Below are 7,636 nucleotides of genomic sequence, written 5' to 3'. Positions count from 1 at the left end.
CTAGAGAAATAATAATCCCCAAGGGAATTAGGTCTCATCTGTCACATTAGGGTTTCATAAATCAACTCAGACAACATAAGTAGGCATCTGATGAGTCATTTAGAAAGTTAAGAACAAAGGGGAACATTTAGACAACGGTTGGTGCCAATTCAGGGAATACCAGGGGCTACAGACACAGTGGTTGGGAACCCAGTCTCCATGAATGAGAAAAAGCTTGTCAGCACTTGGGAGAAATCTCTGCACTGGGCCAAATGCTGAGCATGGCAAACATTGCTGTTGGACTTCAGTATAACCCCTGCCCCCTCCAGAAACTCCTTGGGAGCCCTGGTGGCCTTATATTGTCTCTTGGATATCCAAGACAGGGAGGTGCCTTGTGTGAACCTAAACTTCTCTGACCATGCTATTTTTCCTGAAATGTTTTATCTCTTCTTCTCTAAGTCACTGCAAATAATTAGTAGATATATAACTGCCCTTACCACCGCCAAGGTCTATTATTACCTCCTCCCATTCAATTTATTTGCCCATCAAAACCAGACAATTTCCCTAATAACAACTCTTTTTCTAATACCTTCGAAGGATCCTCTCTGTATCTGTAACAAATTCCGAACTCCTTAACCTGGCATCAAGCGCCTCTAAGAGTTGTTTCTCATCTTATCAACCATGGATTGCCATCATTTTGCTCCAAGTAAAGGCAATCTTTCTGTTTCCCCTACATGCTTCCTGTGCTTCTCCACACCCCTATGGAACCCTTTAGCCTTGATTGTCTTTTTCTGTATCTGCATTTTAGAGTCGTTCACAGCCCACTCTAACACCACCTTCTTCACCATTCTCCCTTCTTCCTTTACATCATTCAGAAGTTATAGTTCCTACCTTTGAACTCCAAGGTCAGCCACATCTCGATGATATCACTTTCTACTATAGTCCTTGTGCATGTAGTTCACTCAAATTGATAGGTTGTCAGAATAGAGGGCTATCTGTGAGGTATTCCTGCATCTCCCACCTAGCAGGGTGCCTTGCTCTTAGGCGCTTAAAAAGGAGTTGCTGAAGAAAATATCCTAAGGTGTTTATTTACTGTGCTATCCCACTCTAAAATTATAAACAGGCATTTTAATAGGTATTTTAATTCCAGATAAAATAACCCAAAGTCATAATGTGGGACTTTTCAGAAGATGCATTCGTGAGGTATTTTGGGGAAGGTGAGAATGTTCCTCCATCAATCATACCTTATGGCCATCGTGTCTTCACTTACAAGCAACAGCCACCCTTGCAAAAAGTCACTTCATGACCCCTCAACACACTTCTCACCATCGTAGAAGAAGCTGGCTCCTGGAAAGGTAGCTGAAGCAGACACTGTTGGTTTATTGACCACCAGGCATTTCTCTCTTCCTTTACTTTTTGTTCGGGTCTTCACCCCTCCTTTACATGACTCAAAGAGCAAATCTTCATTAATCTTAAGTAGCTGTTTCATTTCTCATGTCAGTGATTGGTTCAGAAAGAAGCCTGTTTGGGGGGTTCTAAGAAGATATCCTTACTTATTAAAAAAGATATACAGAAAAGGCAGTCTCTCTTCTGCTGGACATCCTCTAGATGTCCTATAGATCATGTAAAGTCCAGATTGTCTGTTCTATAGATGTCAACTACTGTAAAACTATCAAATCTTGTAACTTTAGATTTTACTAATTTGATGTTTTCTGTAAGACTGTGGCTGAACTGAATTTCATCTTTTTTCCAACTTTTATTTTAGATTTGGAGTATACGTGAAGATTTGTTACAAGGGTATATTGTGTGACGCTGAGTTTTGGAGTACAATTGAACCCATGACCCAGGTAATGTGCTTACCGAGAGTAAATTTCCCAATAGGAAGTTTTTCAAACCTTGTCCCCTCCTGCCCCCTCCTGTAGTCCCCAGTGTCTGTTTTTCCCATCTTTGGGTCAATGTGTACCCAGTGTTTAGCTCCCACTTATAAGTGAGAATAAGCAGTATTTGGTTTTCTGTTTCTGTGTTACAAATTTCATCTTTGATTAAAAGAATCTTGTAAAACCAATTCACAGTGTAAATCGCATTTTGGGAAGCATTGTTAAAAAGAGGTACTAAGCAGGATGATGAATAAATTGATAGATGAATGACATTATATTTTGTTCATTCATTAATTTAACTATTAATTGATGAGCCTTTTTCAGCTATGATTACAAAGTCCTATCTGTCATCCTGGAGGAATTGTGAAGAATCACAAAGAGTAAATTATGTCAAAATAACTTGTTGATTTTAATATGCCTTCTCCCAGAATGATGGATGACTGAATAATGCTAAACACAATGAACCTTAATTTTATCAAGGTTTTTGATACATCTTTTAGTGTGACATTTCTTTCAATAATACTTTTTGTACAAAACAGTTTATAATTCAGTTTTCATTAATTAACAACAAGAACAGTCTCAATCCATGACTGAGATTGGATTTCTTCTCAATAAGTCAAAATTCATGAGAAGTAAACGTACCTTTTTGGGTAAGTACGGTATAAATAACTAGACAATGTGACAATGATTGATTCTTATTTCTTAAAGGACTAGAAGGGGACAAAGGAGGTAAAAATGTAACTGATGAGTTTTATATGAATCATTAGATTTGGTCCATATGTCACAGTAGTTCCCTTCCTCTTCCCAGAAATCTCTTGGTATTAATTTGGATGTTATAAAGCAGCTGAGCTTTGGAAAGTCTGTACGTCGTGAGAGTCAGCGAATGCACAATACAGTAATCATCACATGAGTGCAGCCTATCAGAGTAGCACTCCTGAAAATATCAAACAGAGGGAGGGAGGGAAAGAGTCATGCTGGTGGGTTCACCCCTTGGACATCCTTACTGATGGGCAACTATCTAGTTTTAAAAATCTGGGCTCCACCAGCTGGCATCGGTTGGTCAGGAGTGATTTCTTCCAATGCTGCTTCCATGATGTAAGCAAACAGACACCACTTTTGTTCCACTGTACCCCCACGCCCTGAAACTCACAAATGCCTTCTTGATGGGCTGGCTCCTGGAACGTACAGCCCCCACAGCTGATTTCCTTTCTGGCAAGATGCCTCCTGGTAAACATCACTGGGTGAGCAAGAGGATGTGTGGGTCCAGAGCGCTGATATAGGGCTGTGATTCTGATTATGCCTTTGGTCATTGGTCATCATTGTCTTCAAACTGCATATTATGAACACCAATTGTATTGGGGACTGTTAGGCATGGAGGGGAAGGCTTGTTATTTTCTATTCAGGGAACCGTTATTAGAGTTTACCATCTTCAGACTTCTATTGCTATATCTTGGGAATGAAGGGAAGACAGGATGTGGACTGGAATCTTCTGTGCCCGGAAAATAATAAGAAACTTGATTGTAGCTCAGCTGTATCATCACCCCTGCTCTCTTGGCTCTTGTTTACAGAACTCAAATCGGAAGATAGGCATATTCCTTATCTTAGGGCAGTTTTCTCAGATGCAGATTCTGAAATGAAGGAGGGAAGTAGAGGAAGATGGATGATGGGCAGGGAAGGGGAAAAAGTCAAGCAGGGGACTGTGGTTTATGAGAAATTTCAGAAAGGGGATGTAGGCCTGATCCTGCAGGAGAACTGCTGAGTCTGAATCATGTCTCTGAGTTTTTCCCAAAGGAGGCAATGAATCCAGGCTTTCCCTCTCCTTTGCCAGTCATTGGCTAAGGGCTGTGCAGGGAGGATGTAACCCCTTAGGCACTTCTGGTTTTCAGGCTTGCAGACAAAGGGGCAGTCATCTGAGAGAGTCACAAGGGTGAAACTAGAAAAAAAAATCACACAGAAGCTAGAGGAAAGGCACACCAACATAGCAAAATGGATCTGAGGGGATGTGAGAAGAGCAGAGAAGTGGCCACTACGCTACTGGTCAGAGATGCCCATCCTTTAGCCAAAGGTTGTTCTATATAGCTGTCAATGCCTGTCTCAGGAACCTTTCAGATTATGGTTTTGTGAGAGTCACGCTAAAACCTAAATACAATAGGATTAGTACATACATAGTGCAAATTATAGTCTATACTTGAAAACTGATGGCCAAAATATTTTAAGGAATCTTGAAAACCATTAGAATTATTGGTATTTGATTTTGTCATTTTCTCTGCATCCTTGACCCACCAAAGTAGTCTCCTTCACTTGTTTTAGCTTGGCCAATCCTTTATATGCATAAATACATCCTCCTCCAGAAAGGCCTCCCTAATACAGTGAGATGGTAGCACTATTACCCAAACTTCTACCATTTAATGAACACTCATGTTATTCATTTTGATATAAATATTAATTTTCCAAACAGACTGCACGATCCTTGAAGACAGGGATTTTGCCTCATCCTTCTTCTTACCCCTCCTCCTCCAGCATCCACCAGGGTGCCCTACAGTCATAGCATGTGAATGAACACTTAATGATTGGCAAGTAGTCAAAGTGAATGTCCAGCTAGTGCTTTGTGATCATCTTCATTTTCTTATACTGCTTATGAAAACTGTTGATAAGATACTAATCAAAAACATATTTCATTGAAAAGAGACCATTTTCAATATATGTTACCCATTCTGTTCAATTTCAGGGACCTTGATGTTACTCAAATTTAGACAAGAGTGACCAGCTCATTTGAAGATAGCTATAGATACGGATATGGATATAGATATATACACATATACATATGCACCAGACAGGTAAGAGGTGATGCATTAGAAAGAACACAGGACTGGAATTTGGGAGATGCCAATCTCATGTCAGCACTGCTCCCATCTCCTCATGAGGCCTTCCTTAGCCATTTCATACTTTTGTGCTTCAGCTGAAGGAAATAAATATACTGCATGATCTCTAAAGTCTCTTCAACCCCAAAAGTTCTACTAGTTGTGTTTCTTTATTTATGAAGGAGTGCAATCCAAGAAGACAAATATAACCCTTGCTTCAACTTTTGCTTCCTCACTGTGCTCAATCAACATGTATTCACAATGATGTTATGCCACATGTCCAATCTTGAAGTTGACTTATGCTCCACCCAGAGGGAGGAAATATGTGAATGGATTATTAAGGTATAAGAGAAGGAGCTAACAACAGAAGACATTGTGGAAAGTTGTCTATTCATTCATCAAGCATGTGTTTAGAACCTACGACATGAGAAATTGGGTTAGGTCCAGGAGATCTGAAAGAGGCACAGTCCTTTTTTTTATGGAACTCCTAGATTGATACTTAGAACTTTCAGTCAACTGGGAGAAAATGGTGGAGGTGATTTTGCTTTTCATTGAGGTAAACCCTACCAAAAATATTTCATTATTATTAGCTCTTCTTCCATTCATATTTTGTGTATCTGACTTTCCTTCTTTCTTTCTTTCTTTTTTTTTTTTTTGAGATGGAGTCTCGCTTCTTCGCTCAGGTTGGAATGCAATGGCCCGATCTCGGCTCACTGCAACCTCTGCCTCCTAGGTTCAAGCAGTTCTCCTGCCTCAGCCTCCCAAGTAGCTGGGATTATAGGCATGTGCTAGCACTCCTGGCTAATTTTTGTATTTTTAGTAGAGACGGGGTTTCACCATGTTGGCCAGGCTGGTCTCAAACTCCTGACCTCAAGTGATCCGCCCGCCTTGGCCTCCCAAAGAGCTGGGATTACAGGTGTGAGCCACCACACCCGGCTGACTTTCCTTCTTTCTAATATTCTAAAAAGTACTGAACTCTGGTCCAGCATCCCTGGTTTCTAGTTTCAGTTCAGCTTCAAACTGTGTGATCTTAGGCAACAAGGCCAAGCCCCAAAGCTTAGTTACCACCTCTCTTCAAAGAGTGCCGAACACTTGTTCCTCATGCCTCAAGCAATTTTTATCAGGACACAAAGGTATTCAGCACAACAAAAAAGTGTATAAGAACTATATGATATAAGATGATTTTATTAACTAGTCAACAGTGATGCCATTCACCCATTTGAAGTTGCTGCTTCTCCCTCAAAGGAAAAAATATGAATTTTAAAAATTTTTTATATAGTAATTTATTTTGCAAGTTGCATTTTTCTTTTAGTATAGAGGTTTATTTTCTGCATTTTGAAGAACAATTAATCTAGTTGCTCATCAAATTGCTGTACAACTTTATATATTATATTATTTCATTTCCTTATTCCAACTCAGAAACTATGGAGATCTATTTCTGTGGAATAAGGAGGGAGGATATGCTAAGTTTATTTAATAAAGACTCATGAAAAGTTATCCAAAAAAATTTCCCTTCTAGGTCACAAAAGTATGATCTCCTGCAAATAGTTGAATCTAAAAGACCCATCAGATGGCCAGAGAGTCCCTGAAAATGCTACTAAATCAACCCTTACTCTAAAAATCAAGAAAAGAAAGAAGACTTGAAGACGCTAGGATTTGACAATTCTGACCTTTGGAAAATCAAGTCAGCAAAGAAAGCTGCTGTCAAAGAATGTGAGCAAGGCCATTTACAGTGTAACCATACCTACTCATTCAGCTCTGTACCCTTTCACCGTCTCTTTCAACATTCACCGAGCATCAAGGATGTGAAAGTGCTGCACTTGGTACTGAGCAGAACACCAGGCTCTCACTGAATGCTCCCATCACTGGTGAACTGGTCTATTAGCAAAATCGCAGAGCAGTGGAAAATATTAAAGCAAGATAACACTGAATTGAACAAAGCCACATTTGAAAGGCAACCTTTTAATATCAGGTTGAACAGCTCTTCCTATTTGCCCATCTGCTAACCTTTAAAAGATTCCTCTCATTGCTGATACGGCCAGTTGCCCCATGAGCACCCAGCCTGCCTTCAATAGTGCACAAAGGGCATCTTTGTTTTCCTCCCAGTGAACTCAGAGACCAACCCAGGGAACAGTGAAACACCCAGGATGGAAATGAGGTGTCTCCGTGACAGCAGACTCCTTCTTTTGCCCCCATTTATCGAGATCAACATGCCTGAGTCACCAGTAGATGAAACCAATGATTGTTTTACTCGGCCTTCCCCAGAGTCACCCCCTGAGTCAGTGGGTAAACTGGGGTAAGAACCCAGCCTTGTCCTATGAGCCTGAGCGGGTCTACTATATTTATCCAGGGTCTCATGATTCTTAGTGCTTTTGCTCTGCCCTCTAATTTGCACTGTGCCTGCTATAATATCTAAACGGGAAGTTGCCAGCTAGAATGGTCATTATCCGAGAAATCTATTTAAACATGTTTATAAGGTCAAATGAAGTGGGTGGTGGATAAGCTAGACAGAAAACAACAAAAGCTCTGGCTCAGCATAGCTAGTGAGGCTAAAGCTCAAGAGAGAACAGTTTTCATGTCGAATTTGCGCATGGTAGAAAAAGGTAGTCTAAGCATAATTATATATAAATGCAGGAATGAGCAGTCAAAATATTAAAACAACCAAATGATTTCTATTTAAGAAGCTGGACAATGGAATTGACTTATGGTAAGTCAAGGGAATGTCAGTTTGAGACAGCATGCCAGTAGAGCAGAGCCCAAGATCAAATTTTGGAAATGCACCTAGTATATCCCAACCAGAGGGAAGAGCTGGGATGATCAAGAAAGATGCCCAGAATCAACCAAAAATGACCTGGGGGAGACTTCACAATGGAATAGTGAATACTATTGAACAAGAGGGAAATAAGGAAATGAGCAAAA

At 40.2% G+C, this 7,636-nt stretch overlaps 1 long non-coding RNA gene across 1 annotated transcript; it reads right to left on the bottom strand.

Annotated features, from left to right (window-relative positions):
• Positions 1–1,347: 1,347 nt before the first annotated feature.
• LOC105529007 lies at positions 1,348–6,582 on the bottom strand. Its single transcript, XR_001004439.1, has 2 exons — positions 6,462–6,582; positions 1,348–3,789 (listed from the first exon to the last, which is right to left on the bottom strand). It is a non-coding gene; the product is annotated as an uncharacterized LOC105529007 (long non-coding RNA).
• Between the last annotated feature and the right edge of the window lie 1,054 nt (positions 6,583–7,636).

Source organism: Mandrillus leucophaeus, unplaced genomic scaffold (assembly GCF_000951045.1).
Source record: "Mandrillus leucophaeus isolate KB7577 unplaced genomic scaffold, Mleu.le_1.0 Scaffold119, whole genome shotgun sequence".
Lineage (NCBI taxonomy): Eukaryota > Metazoa > Chordata > Mammalia > Primates > Cercopithecidae > Mandrillus > Mandrillus leucophaeus.
This window is presented reverse-complemented; position numbering and strand designations above follow the sequence as displayed.